Raw genomic sequence first — 17,965 nt, forward strand, 5'->3', positions numbered from 1 at the left:
TCTTCCAGCACCACTAATCCAGAATCTGGTTTCCAGCATCTGCAGTTATTGTTTTTACCTTCTATGAATCTTAGTAAACATTCTGAGCTTTGATTATGTAATGTAGAACTCACCCATAAAATCTGAGGCATGACAATCCCCAGCCGACTTGGTCACTCTGTTTGTTTGGCAGAAGTGGATCTATATGTTGGAGAACTTGTATCAACCCCCTGACATGTTAACCTGTTTAAAAATGGGTGTGGTCTCTTTTGTCAGGCATTAGCTCATTACAGTTGAATCTAATGAGATTGCTGAAAAATGTGTTGCTGGAAAAGCGCAGCAGGTTAAGCTGCATCCAAGAAGCAGGCGAATCGACGTTTCGGGCATAAGCCCTTCTTCAGCAAGGATCCTTGGATGCTGCCTGACTGGCTGTGCTTTTCCAGCAACACATTGTTCAGCTCTGATCTTCAGCATCTGCATACCTCATTTTCTTCTAATGAGATTGCATATAGTTAGGTTGAGCTATTTGATTGACCTTGAGCAGATAGGTTGGGGTTGAAATTGGTGGTTAAGGAATGGAGTTTGTGACACAGTTTGAAGATCCCAATCAAAACCTTCTCCACTATTTACTGGAGAAAATGAAATGAAATACTGAATGTCATGGAAGAATTCTTTCAACTTACAGAGAGTGCAATGTGGAGCAGATGCAGAGCTCAATATTATCAGTGTATAAGTAGAAACTGACTTCATTCCTGCAGAAAATGACACCATAGGGAAGCTGGTAGATGAGGAAAAGGAAAATCATTATCACTATTGTTCATGGTTTTATGGATACATTTGTGTAGTTTAGAGAAAAAGCCAAGTGAGACATAGCCTATTGTACAACAAAAGAAAAGTGTTGGAGGTGAGTTGGATAATCATGACAAAAGCTGCAGGACAGTCAAGGAAGGATTCTCTCACCATGATCACAGTCACAGACACATTTGTAATTCTGGTTAGTGCTACTTCAATTTAGTGACAGATTCTATTTGTAAAGTAGGACTGACAGAATCTTACATGGATTTATACAGTTTTTGAGCAAAATAAAACATAATTCTGCAAATACAAATTCACCCCATAAACTTTTATGTGTACATGTGCAGGAGAGACAGAGTGAGTGTGTGCATATGGGTATGAGTGGGTTTGTTGGTTGTTTAAAGGAGAGAAGTGGAGGCGTGGTGAAGGTCTTGGCGAGGTGCGCATCCTCATTTATAATGTGATGCAGAGAACATGGCGTAACCTTTTGGCTCCCGGGATGTACTGGACAACGACGGGTACCCTATTGTTACAACATGTGTCTCTCTCCTGAGGAGGTCATTACTAGTTTCCCCGCTGTGGCACATTGGAACTGGCAGTTGATGAATTGAGCATGTTACTTCATTCTTATGAGGGCATACTTTAGCACCTTCAGGTGTCCGTCGCGTTCCTCCTCATCAGAACAGATCCTGTATAGCGTAGGGCTTGTCTGTAGGGGATGGCTGTTTCGGGTGGAAGCTAGAGAAATGTAGCATCATGGGGTTATCCGTGGGTTTGCGATAGATATTGGCAAGACTGAGCAGATGCTACAACAACTGATGAATGGTTACGAGGCAACGATCACTAGGCAGGAGTGTTCCCTTTCAATTGGGTCTGGGACAGATCTTCGGGTGACCATCCTCCAAGGCGGGCTTCGGGACAACGTAAGCAACAACACAAAGTGGCTGTGCAGAGGCTGAGAGCCAGGTTCGGTGCCCATGGAGATGGCCTCAATTAGGATCTTCGGTTCATATCACACTACTGGTGACCCCACTGCATCTCTCTCTTCTCCTCTCTCTTCTATTCTCTTCTCCCCCCATTCTCTCTCTTCCTCACCCTTCCCCCTCTCTCTCCCCTCACACACACACACATGTAACCTGCGCACGCACCCTCTCACAGGGCTGAAACCCATCACACTCACTCACACACATACTTGATCAAGCTTTCACACACACATTTACATACACTCTTTCACATGTGCACACACTCACTCTATCTCTCCTGTATTCACACACATATAAGTTTATGGGGTGAATTTGTATTTGCAGAATTATATTTTATTTTGCTCAAAAACTGCATAAATCCATGTAAGATTCCTACTTTAGAAATAGGACCAATCTGACTCAACACTGGGACACAGACAAACTTTAACCTCACAGCTTTTATGCATTGTCTAAGCTGCGATGGCACCTATCGTTAGAAAAGCTGAAGTTATTTTGAGAATGTAACTTAAAAAGAGTTCTGGGATTTATATATTAAAGAACCAAAACTAACATATCCCATTCTAAAAGATTAAGGACTTAATGTAAGTTTCTTTACTATATCATTAGAGCTTCATGACACTGTAAGCCTTTTCCTATGAATTCTGTGTCTTATGGTCATGTTCCACAACCACCTGATGAAGAGGCAGTGCCTCAAAAGCCAATGCTTCCAAATAAACCTGCTGGACTATAATCTGGTGTTGTGCTATTTTTAACCCAGAAATGGAAACAGATATATCAAAGAAGGGAAGGGAGGAGTCTGAGGGATTTGGTGAAAGTGAAGACAGAGTGGAAATTGGAAGCAAAATCGATAAACTTTACTAATTCTGGACAGGAGAGGGAAGCACTACTATCTCAATATTTTGGAGAAAGAGGTGTGGGTGAAGGCCGGAATAGGACTGCAATGAGGAATGTTCTATGTACCCCACGAAGAAACAGGCATAACTGAGGTGCATGCAGGTACCACAGCCACGCCTCTAGCCTGAAGAAAATGAGAGGAGTTGAAAGAGAAGTTGTTCAGGGTGAGGACGAGCTCAGCCAGCTGCAAGAGAGTGTTTTTTTTCAGGAAAGTGTGGCGAGCCCTGAGACCATCCTAATGGGTGATGGGATTGTAAAGAGAAGGTGACTGGACCCCAGAAACTGGAAATTCTGAAACTGCTATAAAGTGTTAGAGGGATCACAGATGTAAGTGGGCAGGGATTGTGTCAGAGGGGAAAGGACTGAGTCAAGGTAGGAAGAGATAAGTTCTCTGGGGCAGGAGCAGGTTGAAACAATATTTCTGTCTGGGCATACTGTTTTTGGATTTTGGAAAGGAGGTAGAAGCAAGCTGTGAGGTGATTGGGATACTTTGAGCTTGGAGGCAATTGAGGGAGGGCAGGGAGATCATCAGATGAAATTGGGTTGGTGACTGTGGTTGGCATAATGACCTGATGGTGTTGATGTTCCATAAACATTGGGACATAGACAGACTTTAACCTCACACCTTTACTATATTGTTTGAGCTGAGATGGCACCTGTTGTTAGAAAAGCTGAAGTTATCTTGAGAATGTAACTGCAAAGGAGTTCTGGGATTTATATATTAAAGAACTGAAACTAGCATATCCTATTCTAAAAGATGAATCTAAATTTGTTACAGCTCCATGACACTGTAAGCCTTTTCCTATGAATTCTGCATCTTGTGGTCATTTTTCTGATGAAGAGGCAGCACCACAAAAGCTAGTGCTTCCAAATAAACCTGCTGAACTATAACCTGGTGTTGTGAGATTTTAAATTTTGTCCACCCCAGTCCAACACTGGCACCTTCAAATCATGACTACCATCGACTCCATTTCTGGGGAATGGCTGGCCACCAATATCCACTGTAAACCAATTGACTCCCACAGTTACTGTGACCATCCATCCTCGCACCTTGTATCCTGTAAAGACTTTATTCCATTCTCCCAGTTCCTCCGTCCATGTCACATCTGTTTTAATGAAGCTAACTTCAACAAAGGAGCCTCCGAAATGTCTATCCTCTTCTTCAGCTGGGGATTTTCCAGGACCGTTGTTGACAGGGCTCTCAACCAGGTCTGATCCATCTCCTGCACTGCGGCCCTCATGCCCTCTCTACCCTCCCACAACAGCAATAGCGTTCCCCTTGTCCTTACCTACTGTTTCACCAGCATCCACATCCAGAGGATCATCAGCCACTACTTCTGCCACCTTCAGCGACATGCCACCGGCTGACACATATTCCCTTCCTCTTCCTTGTCTGCCTTCCACAGAGACCGTTCCCTCTGGGACATCCTGGTCCACTCTTACTTAACTCCCAATACCCTTTCCACAGGCTCACAGCATATTCCTTTGGCAACCGCCAAAGGTGTAACACCTGCCCAATTACTTCCTCCCTTCTCGGTATCCAAGCCCCAAACAATTTTTCCAGGTGAATCAGCATGTTACCTGCACTTCTCACAATCTAATTTACTGCATTTGCTGCTCACAATGTGGTCTCCTCTACACTGGGGAAACAAAGTGCAGACTGGGTGACTGCTTCGCAGAACATCTATTTTCTGCTTGCAAAAACAAAACCCCTGAGCTTCCAGTTGCCTATCACTTTAAGAGACCACTCTGTTCCCTAGGCAATGTCTCCGTCTTGGGCTTGCTGCAGTGCTTCAGTGAAGCTCAGTGCAAGCTGGAAGAACAGATTTCATTTTCTGCTTGGGGATCCTGCAGCCTTCTGGACTCAATATTGAGTTCAATAGGGCTCAAATTCTCCCATGTCCTTGCCTCTACCCCGACACATCAGGCCTTGTTATCACATAGTCTGCTATTACACACAACTCATTGTTAGCCACTGACTGTCCCAATTAACAATTATTCACTCACCTAGCCAGATTGTTATCCAGTCCTTTCTCTGTCCAATTGTTCTACTCTCTCTTTGGGATCTGTCTCCACCTGTTGTTTACTCCTTATTCCCCCCACCCCCTGCCCTATTTTCTGCATATAAACCGAACTTTCCCAGCTGCATTGAGTTCTGAGGGATGGTCATTTGACGCAAAATATTAACTCTGATTTCTCTGCACAGAATGCTGAGCTTTTCCAGTAATTTCTGTTTTTGTTTCTGATAAGAGACAGGTACTCTGGAGAAATTATGCAAGTCAACATGAAAGAGGTAATTTAAACCACTGCTAGGATGGTTTTCCTCACCTTGTATGAGGAAAAGTGGAGACCTGTAGGAAATTGAGTTGGAATGCCATACTCTTTCCCGCCACTCACTGTACTCAACTTATCACAGATTCACAGAAATGGTAGAGTACTGAAGGAGACCATTCAGTCCATCATGCCTGCTGTCATTAAATAAATTCATCTCAAAAGTCTTAACTACTATCCAATAGTTTATCACTTTCTGATTAATCAGACAATGTATGATATTTTCCAAATGCAACTCAAATACACATGCATGCATACTCATGTTAAGGCAAATGCATAAAGACGGATTGGGCACCTTATAGAATAGTGTCACTATCTACCATTAATTGTTGTTAATTAAGGGATTTTTATTAACATGCATGAAACATACTAAACTGGAAAGTGGAGATACATTAGAAATATTTTAAGCAAAATTCTTGAAGAAACTTCAACTGCATGCAGCATGAATATAGATGGAAGAATCACAGTTAAACACAGCTGAATGGCATTTCAGGCACAGTAAGCCTGGAAATGCTGCCTAAATGGCTTTCAGGTCAGGCTGACACGATAAATAAGGAAATGACACCATTCCTTAGTGAGAGATATACATTGTAGAGAAGAGCCTTTGTGCGTGGATGACTGCAGCAACAAGTGGACGTGAGAACCTTACTGCATAAAAACTACCAACATTCACAGATTGTAACCAGCATCAAATCAAAAAAATTCTTGCAAACATTTCAATTAAGCCTTACAAGAAAAGTGAAGATTGCCTATCTTCTGCTTTCTGCTGATTCAAAGTGTTTTTGAGGTAATCTCTGTGGAATAGTGTTCTCTCACCAAGATCAGGAGGGTTATTTTCTGTACTGATTTTCTGAATATAATACACAAGTGATAGAGCCATAGAGTCATTGAGATGTACAGCATGGAAACAGACCCATCGGTCCACTCATCCATGCTGACCAGATATCCCAACATAATCTAGTTACATTTGCCCAAATCCTACTAATTCCTTCCTATGCATATATTCATCCAAATGCCTTTTAAATGCTGTAATTGTACCAGCCTCCATCACTTCTTCTGGCAGCTCATTCCATACATGTTCCACCCTCTGCATATAAAGGTTGACCCATTTGTTCCATTTTATTTCTTTCCCTAAACCTATGCCCTCTAGTTCTGGACTCCTTGATCCCAGGGAAAAGACCTTGCCTTTTTATCCTATCCATGCCCTTCATGATTTTATAAACCTTTACAAGGTCACCCCTCAGCCTCGGACATGCCAGGGAAAACAGCTTCAGCCTATTCATCTTTTCCCTATAGCTCAAATCCTCCATCCCTGGCAATATCCTTGTAAATATTTTCTGAACCCTTTCAAGTTTCACAACATCCTTCCAATAGGAAGGAGACCAGAATTGCATGCAACATTCAAAAAGTGGCCGAACCAATGTCCTGTACAGCCGAAACATGACCTCCCAACTCCTGTACTCAATACTCTGACCAATAAAGGAAAGCGTACCAAACACCTTCTTCACTACACTATCTATCTGCGACTCTGCTTTCAAGGAACAATGAACCTGCACTCCAAGGTCTCGTTGTTCAGCAACACTCCCCAGGACCTTACATTAAATGTATAATTCCTGCTTTGATTTGCTTTCTCAAAATGCAGTGCCTCGCATTTATCTAAATTAAACTACATCTGCTACTTCACAGCCCATTGGCCCATCTGATCAAGATCCAGTTCTAAGTGAAGGTAACCTTCTTCATTGTCCACTACACCTCCAATTTTGGTGTCATCTGCAAACTTATTAACTATGTCTGCAATGTTCACATCAAAATCATTTATATAAATGATGAAAAGCAGTAGACCCAGCACTGAAACTTGTGGCACACCACTGGTCACAGACCTCTAGTCTGAAAACATCCCTCCACCACTATCCTCTGTCTTCTTCCTTCAAGCCAGTTCTGTATCCAAATGGCTAGCGCTCCCTGTATTCCATGTGATCTGACCTTGCTAACCAGTCTCCCATGAGGAACCTTGTCGAATGTCTTACTGAAGTCTATATAGATCATGTCAACCACTCTGCCATCATCAATCCTCTTTGTTACTTCAAAAAACACAATCAAGTTTGTGAGATGTGATTTCCCAAGCACAACACCATCCCTGACTATCCCTAATCAGTCCTTGCCTTTCCAAATACATGTACATCCTGTCCCTCAGGATTCCCTCCAACAACTTGCCCACCACTGAGGTCAGGCTCACTGGTCTATAGTTCCCTGGCTTTTCCTCACCACCTTTCTTAAATAGTAGCACAACATTAACCAACCTCCAGTCTACCGGCATTTCACCTGTGACTATTGATACAAATATCTCAGTAAAAGGCTGAGCAATCACTTCCCTAGCTTCCCATAGAGATCAAAGGTACACCTGATCAGGTCCTGGGGATCTATCCATTTCTGTGTTTCAAGACATCCAGTGCCACCTCCTCTGTCATATGGACATTTTTCAAGATGTTACCATCTATTTCCCCACATTCTCTATCTTCCATGACTTTCTCCATTGTAAACACCGATGCAAAATACTCCTTCAGTATCTCCCCCATCTCCTACTGCTCCACACAAAGCCTTGCTGATCTTTGATGGGCCCTATTCTCTTCCTAGTTACCCTTTTGTCCTTAATGTATTTATAAAATCTCTTTGGATTATCCTTAACCCTATTTGCCAAAGCTAGCTCATGTCCTCTTTTTGTCCTCCTGACTTCCCTCTTAAGTATACTCCTACTGCCTTTATACTTTAAATTACTTTACAGTGTGGAAACAGGCCCTTTGGCCCAACAAGTCCACACCGACCCGCCGAAGCGTAACCCACCCATACCCCTAACCTAACACTACAGGCAATTTAGCATGGCCAATTCACCTGACCCGCACATCTTTGGACTGTGGGAGGAAACCGGAGCACCCGGAGGAAACCCATGCAGACACGGGGAGAACGTGCAAACTCCACACAGTCAGTCGCCTGAGGTGGGAATTGAACCCGGGTCTCTGGAGCTGTGAGGCAGCAGTGCTAACCACTGTGCCACCGTTCCGCCCAATACTCTTCTCAGGATACACTCGATCTGTGCTGTCTGTACCTGACATATGTTTCATTCTTTTTCTTAACCAAAACCTCAATTCCTCTGGTCATCCAGCATTCCCTACTCCTACCAGTCTTTCCTTTCACTGAACAGAAATATACTGTCTCTGGAGTATTATTATCTAATTTTAGAAGGCTTCCCATTTTCCAGTCATCCCTTTACCTGTGAACATTTGCCCCCCAATCAGCTTTTGAAAGTTGTTACCTAATACTGTCAAAATCCTTCATCCTCTCTCCTTATTTTGCTTTGTCATTGTCCTGGCATTTTATGAGATTTAACAAGCATTTTTCCTACTAGTCATTTGCTTTGCTGGTGCAGAGGAACCTCGATTGTCTGAAGGACATGGATAGGGAGTATTTTGTTCGGTTAATCAAATTCCAGATAATTGAATGCCGGATAACAGTTTAGCCAAGCATTGGGACCTTGTGATCTTGCTGGATAGTCCAATGCCGGATAGTCAAGGTTCCTCTTTACTTACTATGGCCACAGCATTAGTTGCCCTGGATTGCGCAGAACAAGATAAAATAAATGAGGAAAAGAACGGATCATAAAAATTGATTGACAAATTTATAAATACAGAGGTCCCACTTGTTTGTAGGTATGATTTGACCACTGTAGATGTGAAGTGATCGGAAACTGGGGTGCAAAACAGGATAAGTTCTTTTGTGGGGGCAGAGTGCACTTGGGGTTTTGCGAGGGAAGGAGCAATTGTATTAATCAAGCATCCTAAGATTTGAGTGAAGACTCAAATCTTCCATTAAATTACTCTTCATGTGCAGCTCATTTATTGACCAAATAATACATATTACAAACTTTGGTCATAAGCAATCTTGACCATGGCATTGATCATGACAAATTAATTCTCGTCACCTGAGAAGCAGGAATGATTACAGGTGGCCTTAAAAGTGTCTGTTGTGTTCTCCAAAAGTCTGCAAAACAAACTGACTGCCCTCTCTGTAAATCTGCTAAAAACTATTTTCCATCCATTTTGCACAATAAAAATTTGGTGGAAGATGGAACAATATCCAAATTCATGCTCCTGAAAGTCAAGATGCCTCCATTGCTCTTCATGTACGTTTTGTGTCACTGTTCTTGTCAAGCCTTCTGCTTTGAGGCTGTCCATGTTCCCATTCAACCCTTTGATACCTCTATTCCAAAAGTCTTATAACTATACATGGGCATGGAGCTGCTTTTCTCTCAAAGTGAACTGTCAGGATGTGAGAACATAGGACTTTAGCCAATGTTTCATTTCTTTGATGATTTGGGGGTGGTGAGGGCAAGATGGTTGTATTCCTACCACAGTTATTAGACCACACATTATTTGCACAATGTGTCTTGTACTGCATGTATTTGTATAAGATGAAATGTGCACTGTCTTAGAGGACCATGTAGAGACATTTTATGGCCCTCCTTCTGGAATGGCTTCATGTCTGACCGTACTGCAGTCTGTGATAAAGCCTGATCTATATTTCCTTCAACTGCTCAGCAATCACATCACTATTCTGGTTCTGATATGCCCCACATGCATTCATTCCACCCGTCCTGGATGGAACCAGCAACAGTTGCTGTTGTTGCCAGAGCCATACAAAGACAATACAGATGATTTGAAATACAAGGGCATCTGAATGTCCAGACCAACAGCAGTTGCTGAATAGCCACTCTTATGGAGAAACCACAGCAGACATTGTCCTCAAGATGTAGAGGAGATTTAGGAGGCCTAGAATTTACCGTCCTCACTGTCATTTCCCCTAGACAGTGAAGTGCAATGGCTGAGGCTGAGGATATTCCAGAACACTAACAGAATGGTGTCTTGTGTTACAGCAGGACTTGTGCTCTGAAGGTGGGGATGGCTTATGTAGAAATCTGTGCCAGATATCTTGGAAGCTGCCATGATGCCTACGTTCCTGATTTCTTTCAATTTCCTGCCTTGCTCCAAGTGCCAAATGCTATACATGGTTGGCTGCTGGGAAACAAAGGTTACCTTCTCAAGCAATGATTGATGACTTCTTTATGAAACTCTTGACCAAGGCTTAGGCAATATATAATGCAACCCATACTTCCAGCAGGGCTATTGTGGAAGAAATGATGGCTGCTCAGCATGAGAATCCAATATTTGGATCAGTCTGTGGCGGTTTATAATATACTTCAGATAGAATGTATTACTTAATCCTGGCAAACTGTGCCCTGCACAACTGCGGTAGGCAAAGGCAGGATGTAATTGATGCTGAAGAGCCAGGAGAGGAGCAACAGTCTTCTGAGGAAGATGATGAGGACATTAACCAAGAGACAGAGACAGAGCAATGCCATGTCAGCTACAACAAGCTAGTCAGAACTTATTGACATTCTTTTCCGCGAGAATTGGGTGAAGACATCATTCCCCATATATAATGAATGTGCATGTCTCGTTGATCCAAGGACAAGTAGCTCTTGTTTAGTCACAAAACCATAAACTGTATCTTGCTCATTTGTTCATTCTTTGTCTTTCCTCTTGTGCAAAATTATTGTGAACAATTGTTTGAGGGCTTCACATCATTTGCTGCTTCAGGTTTCAAGGACACCATTTTCTCTAACATGTACAAGAAGAGACAGCATTATGATATTAGGGTTCTAACATCTCATGGCACAAAGGAAAAGTTAGCTTCTTAGGTATCCATCATGATGAGGTATCTGACAGCTGCACAATCAGTTCTGCTACGGCCAATATCAGAATTATAAGCAAACCCTAATCACTCACCATCATTTTTCAAAGTCTGCGATTTCACAAACTGCTACATGAGCATGTGATGCTTAAGTACACTTCAATCCAAGATCTAATATTACAGAATTTGCACTCAAAACCATTATTTTCACTAGAATGCTGTACTATGAGGCTGAGTTTGGATCTCATCCTTAAATTAATGCTGCTCCCCTGTAAAGCATAAAGATAGAATGAACCTGTGTCCAGAATGATCATTTAGTCACACATCCAAAGTGGCAATAGTGTGGAACAAGAACATGGGCAAGAATATTTTAGAAGGCATTCACATTAGCTTTGCAATCAGTAACCTCCTCAGTGCTAAGTCTTGCTGTAGTCATGAACCTAAGCTTTGAAAGATGTGTGAAATCTATTGCAATCCAGGATGCTTCCAGAGACAAATAATGCATCACTGTTGTAACTTCTATCCTCCTTGGAGATACATGGAGGCTGCTCAACTCTGACATGGCAGTCAATGGACCAGGCCTACAGCTAAAGTGATGATTTGAAGTGGATGTATGTTACAAATTTGAGATTATATTTATAACATTTTTGAAACATCTGTGTCACCAATTTGTCCTCTGAGAGGTTTCTTCGACCCTGCTCTCCCTCTATATTTATGTGCAGACCAAAGGGTGTCTGCAACCGGAGTGGAGGGAGCCCGATCTGCAATGGAAACGTTTTGCCTGGAAAGTTTGAGCAGATGACCCCAGAGATGCTTGTGGAGTGCAGGGAGGAGACATGCTGCATGTTTCCCATCTAGACATTGGCTCAGCTCAGCTCAGCTGCAGCTACTACACCATTGGGGATCACAGGCAGGGTGAACTTGGGCACTCGGCATCTCTGAAGTGTCTTCTTACGGTGGGGGAGGAGAAGTGGAAGAGAAGGGTTGGAAGCAGCTACTCTGCTTGTTTCCTCCTTCACCTGGGTACCTGCTAGCACTACCCTGTCACCTTGAAAGGAAGGGGCACCTGGAGCAAAGTTAAGGTTCTTCGTCCCCCTGTCATTGATGCTGAACACCAATGGCTAAAGCAATAGAAAGCAGATCCGAGTGCACTTCCAGCAGCCACTGAGTGTTCTGCTGAACTTGGCACTCTTTGGCAGATGCCAACCTGTCCATGGCAGATATAGGCTTGCTGGAGCCAATGTGGCACTGATCATGTTAGTGGACTCCAACGTTTAGTCTAGTTTACTGAGTGTCTCTACCAGACCTGCCTGCTGTTTGTGTAAATACACAGACAGTCGCACAAAGTTATAAAACCTGACACTATGGAGTCATCTTCTTAGAACAAAGAACAATGCAGCCACAAGAATAGGCCCTACTGCTTTCCACTTTGCCCTTCCATACTAAAACTGTCTTCACTTATAGGATCCATATCCCTCTATTTCATTCCTATTCATGTATTCCTCCAGGTGCTTCTTGAAAGCTGCTATTGTATCTGCTTCCACCACCTCCTCTCGCAGTGTGTTCCAGGCAGTCACCACCCTTTGTGTTAAAAACGTGCCTTGCACAACTCTTTTAAACATGCCCCCATATCTTGAACCTGTGTCCCTTAGTAAAAGCCTCATATTTTCCACTCTATCGAAGACATTCACTATCTTATAAACTTCTAACAGTTTGCCTCTCGACCTCCTGCGTTCCAGTGTAAATAAACTCCAGTCTATCCAACCTTTCTTCATCATTAAAATTCTTCATACCTGGCAACATCCTGGTAAATCTTTTCTGTACTGCCTCCAAAGCATCTGCATCCTTCCAGTAGCATGGTGACCAGAACTGTACGCAATATTCCAAGCGTGTCCTAACTAAAGTTCGATAGAGCTGCAGCATAACTTGTCTTTCCTTATAGTCTATGTCCCTTCCAATGAAGGCCAGCATGCCATAGGCCTTTTATTACCAACTTACCTACCTGCGCTGCCACCTTCAGTGATCTGTGGACTTGCACACCCAGATCCCTCTGCATATCAATACTCCTAAGGGTTCTGCCTTTCACTGTAGGATTTCCACCTGTACTTGACCATCCAAAATACATCACCTCACATTTGTCTAGATTAAACTCCATCTGCCATTTTTCTGCGCATGCTTGCTATATCCTTTGGCTGCAGCTACTCACTAGCTGCAATACCACCAATCTATGTATCATCTGCAAACTTACTAATTAGACATTTCCCACCAAATCATTTATGTACACTATGAACAGCAGAGGTCCCAGCACTGATCTCTGTGGAACACCATTAGTTACAGCCCTCCATTTCAAAAAGCATCCTTCCACCAATACCCTCTGTCTCCTATGATTAAGACAGTTCTGTATCCATCTTGCCTTCTTCCTGGATTTGCGCAGGTGCCTGGTTTCTTAAGGTTCACTAAGTGCTAGTGGCTTGGACATTTTTTCCTCAACCAGCTGCAGGAACATGCCAATGATGCACCCACCAGATTCCACTCCCAATTCAAATCTAGATAAATGTGCCACCAAGGTTGTGGAGGGTGCAGGAGAAAGCCTTGCTAGTGCATCCTCTGAGAGATCTGTGATTTTTTTTACTTCAGAGCTAAAGGAGGAGCTGATGGGGTCAGGTACTGGCCTCTTAGTGCAGAGGCCATGTGGATGCCATGTGTCTGCCTAAGAGAAGGAATTATTTACATAACAGGGAAAAAGGTTTGAATAGAAAGTCAGGATACATTCGGTATTGGTAATGGGGGAGCAGTGCAGAACAACAGAATTAATCTGATTGGGGTGCAACAAGTGCATCGTCACCAAGCTCAGGAGACAAATATTGGCTACCCTGATGTCTGAATTTGTCCTTTCAGTCCTGTTATGCAAGATGATCTTCTGCAATGTGACAAAGGAAGGCATTGGATGAGGAGGAGGTGCTGGATGTTTTAAAATGCTTAAAGTGGATAAATCCCCAGGACTTGATCCGACTTGAATTAGAATTCCTACATTATGGAAACAGGCCCTTCAGCCCAACAAGTCCACACTGCCCATTCGAAGAGCATCCCACCCAGACCCATTACCCTATATTTCCCCTGACTAATGCACCTAACCTATACATCCCTGAACAATATGGACAATTCACCATGGCCAATTCACAAAACCTTGCACATCTTTGGACCATTGGAGGAAACCACAGCACCAGAGGAAACCCACACAGACACGGAGAGAATGTGCAAACTCCACACAGTCACCTGAGGCTGGAATTGAACCCGGATCCTTGGTGCTGATGAGGCAGCAGTGCTAACCACTGAGCCACCATGCAGACCAAAGGAACTATAGACTAGAAAGCCTGATGTTGGTGGTGGGCAGGTTGTTGGTCTTGGCTTTTCCTTATCACCTTTCTTAAATAGTGGCACCACATTAACCAACCTCCAGTCTTCTGGTACCTCATCTGTGACTAACTATCGATCATACAACTATCTCAACAAGGGGCCCAGCAATCACTTCCCTAGGTACCAACAGAGTTCCAGGCTATACCTGATCAGGTCCTGGGGATTTATCCACTTTTATGCATTTTTAGACATCCAGCACCTCCTCCTCATACAATCCCTTCCTTTACCACTTTGCATAACAGGGCTGAAAGGACCAAGACAAACATGGGGGTGGCCAATATTTGTCTCCTTACCTCCTGGAAGGAGGAACTTTGTGAACTTATTGATGAGGGACAGGATTTACATGGAGTTGGAATGGCAAGGACTGATTAGGGATAGTCAGCATGACTTTGTGCGTGGGAAATCATGTCTCACGAACTTGATTGAGTTTTTGATGAAGTGACAAAAAGGATTGAGGAGGGCAGAGCAGTGGACGTGATCTATATGGACTTAATAAGGTGTTCAACAACGTTCCCCATGGGAGACTGTTTAGTAAGGTTAAATTTCATGGAATTGAGGGAGAACCAGCTATTTGGATACAAAACTGGCTCAAAGGTAGATGACAGAAGGTGATGGTGGAAGGTTGTTTTTCAGCTTGGAGGTCTGTGACCAGGGGAGTGCCACAAGGATTGGTGCTAGGTCCACTACTTTTTGTCACTTATATAAATGATTGGATATGAACATAGTTAGCAGATGACACCAAAATTGGAGGTGTAGTGGACAGCGAAGAAGGTTACCTCAGATTACAATGAGATCTTGATCAGATGAGCCAGTGGACTGAGGAGTGGCAGATTAGTTTAATTTAGATAAATGCGAGGTACTGCATTTTGGAAAAGCAAATCAGAGCAGGACTTATACACATAATGGTAAGGTCCTGGGGAGTGTTTGCTGAATAAAGAGATCTTGGAGTGCAGATTCATAGCTCCTTGAAAGTAGAGTCACACGTAGATAGGATAGTGAAGAAGGCATTTGGCATAGATTACATTACAGTGTGGAAACAGGCCCTTCGGCCCAACAAGTCCACACTGACGCGCAATCCACCCATACCCCTACATTTACCCCTTACCTAACACTACGGGCAACTTAGCATGGCCAATTCACCTGACCTGCACATCTTTGGACTGTGGGAGGAAACCGGAGCACCCGGAGGAAACCCACGCAGACACGGGGAGAACGTGCAAACTCCACACAGTCAGTCGCCTGAGGCGGGAATTGAACCCGGGTCTCAGGCGCTGTGAGGCAGCAGTGCTAACCACTGTGCCACCGTGCCGCCCACAAACACTGGATCCCAGGAATGACCATTGCAAGTGTGTTGCCCGACTGCTTTCCTTTCTTGGTATGCTTTTTTTTATTGGTCAGAGTATTGAATATAGGGGTTGGGAGGTCATGTTGTGGCTGTACAGGATGTTGGTTAGGCCACTATTGGAATATTGTGTGTAATTCTGCTCTCCTTCCTATTGGAAGGATGTTGTGAAACTTGAAAGGGTTCAGAAAAGATTTACAAGGGTTGGAGGATTTGAGCTATAGGGAGAGGCTGAATAAGCTGGGACTGTTTTCCATGGAGTGTCGGAGGCTGAGGGGTGACCTTATAGAGGTTTATAAAATCATGAGGGGCACGGATGGGGTAAAGAGACAAGGTGTCTTCCCCGTGGTGGGGGAGTCCAGAATGAGAGAGCATAAGTTTACAGTGAGAGGGGAAAGATATAAAAGGAACCCAAGGGTCAACTTCTTCACGCAAAGGGTGATGCGCATATGATATGAGCTACCAGAGGAATTAGTGTAGGCCGGAACAATCGCAGCATTTAAAAGCATCTGGATATGCGTATGAATAGAAAGGGTTTAGAGGGATATGGGCCAAGTGCTGGCAAATGGGACTAGATTAGGTTAGGATATCTGGTCAGCATGGATGATTTGGACCGAAGGGTCTGTTTCCGTGCTGTACACCTCTACGACTCTAGAAAAGTGCTGGAATAGGCATTAGTGGTGTTACAGGAACAGGACAATTGATAAGGTTACATGAGTGAGTGAGTAGAGTGAGATGTACAGAGGGCAAGAAGGAGTAGTAGATTGTGACTAGCATTCTTACTGCATTGTTGCGCATGTCTTCTCTTTGTGGAAACTGCATTGACTCAGGTGGCTCTCTCCATCCAGGCTGACAGCATCTGCTGCTGTCATCTCCAATCGCAGTCCTGGAAACAGAGGAAGGTCCTCCTCGACCAAGATTTCTCGATCCCTGTGCATGGACCAGAGTGTCACCTTCCCTTTCTCAGCCATCTCCTTTTCAGTCGGGCAACACACTTGCAATGATCATTCCTGGGTTCCAGTGTTTGAACTGGTGTTTAGCTGGGATTTAATTATTGTACCTACAGCTTCACTGCTGGAAAGTTTTGTCAGTGAGGAGCAGTTCCGATGCTGTGAACACATGACTGATAAAGAAGGGCAGTGTAGGGCCCAGATTCGTAACTAATGAGGTGACCAGATTGTATGAGAAAAGTCACCTAGGCACACATAGGAAAATCCATCCACGAAACTCTTGACATTGATGCTGCCAAAATATAGAAACATTCACCATTATGTTTCAGGTATGTGACCCTCCACCAAAACTGGAAAAAGTTAGGGATGTTTTAGGTTTTGGGCAGGAAGTGGATAGAACAAGAATAAAAGAAGCTCTATGATAGAGTGGCAGACAGGAGTGAATTACAGGGAAAAAAAATAATCCTCCAGTCCCAAAGAAGCAAGAAAAGACACAAAAAAAGGAAGTATGATGTTTGCCTTAGAAAGTGTTAAATCTAATGTATTAAGTAATGCACAACGATGTCATACAGACTTGAATGGAAGAACAACTTTGGATCTTAAACAAGACAGACCTACTCCTGAGGTCTCCCTGATCATTGTAATGAATATCTATCATATCAATGACCTTGGTTGCTGTCTTGCAATAAACAACATTTTATTTTGTGCAACAGTGTCTTGTTAGACTGTTTCCAATACCACACTGGGTCAATCAGGCCCTATGGATCCCTACTGGAATGAGGGTGGTGGTAGCCAATCTACCTGATGTACCTTATGCTGAGGTGACTGTGGTGAGGAATCATCGTCCTACATGAAGATATGCTTCTATCTGAAAGAAGAGAAAACCAGAACAAGCCAAGAACATGAAAAAAAAGCGACAAGAATTTATTCTCTAAAACTGTTGAACCAGTTGCTGACTCTGAAAGCCTATGAAATGCTGAAGCTTACACTGAGCCTCACTGGAACAGTACAGTAGGATGAGGACAGCACTCCACCTTTTGACATTTTTAATATAAACTACTGACAAACCACACTGAGAACAAGTTTAGGGCTCACCATAAACAAACAAGTAAAAAACTGACTAAACTGTTAGTATTTTGATCAGACCAGATACTTCTTACAGAGCAACAAAACACTGCTTAACTTTCTGGCCTTGGCCATGAACAGCACAAGCTAGGGAACACTCCATGTTGAACCCAGCTTTTCCTCTACTGTCAGATCTAAAGATTAGTAGTGAATTAGTTTCCCTCATTAAATTGTACCTCATCTATTGTGGTTTTCAATGTTTGTTTTAACATGCCACCTTCCTGTGAATCTTGGTATTCAGTTGCTTTCGTCAGTGGTGTGGGACTTCTCTTCCTCATGATTGCTAATGAGAGATGGCTGAAATGTTTACGACCTGCTTACTCTCTCAAAACTGAACAGAATCAGTGTCTTTGTGGTGCCACATTATTTATAACAGGATAGGAAATGTAAACCAGAGCATAGAT

This window comes from Chiloscyllium plagiosum, chromosome 19, assembly GCF_004010195.1.
Source record: "Chiloscyllium plagiosum isolate BGI_BamShark_2017 chromosome 19, ASM401019v2, whole genome shotgun sequence".
Classification (NCBI taxonomy): Eukaryota; Metazoa; Chordata; class Chondrichthyes; order Orectolobiformes; family Hemiscylliidae; genus Chiloscyllium; species Chiloscyllium plagiosum.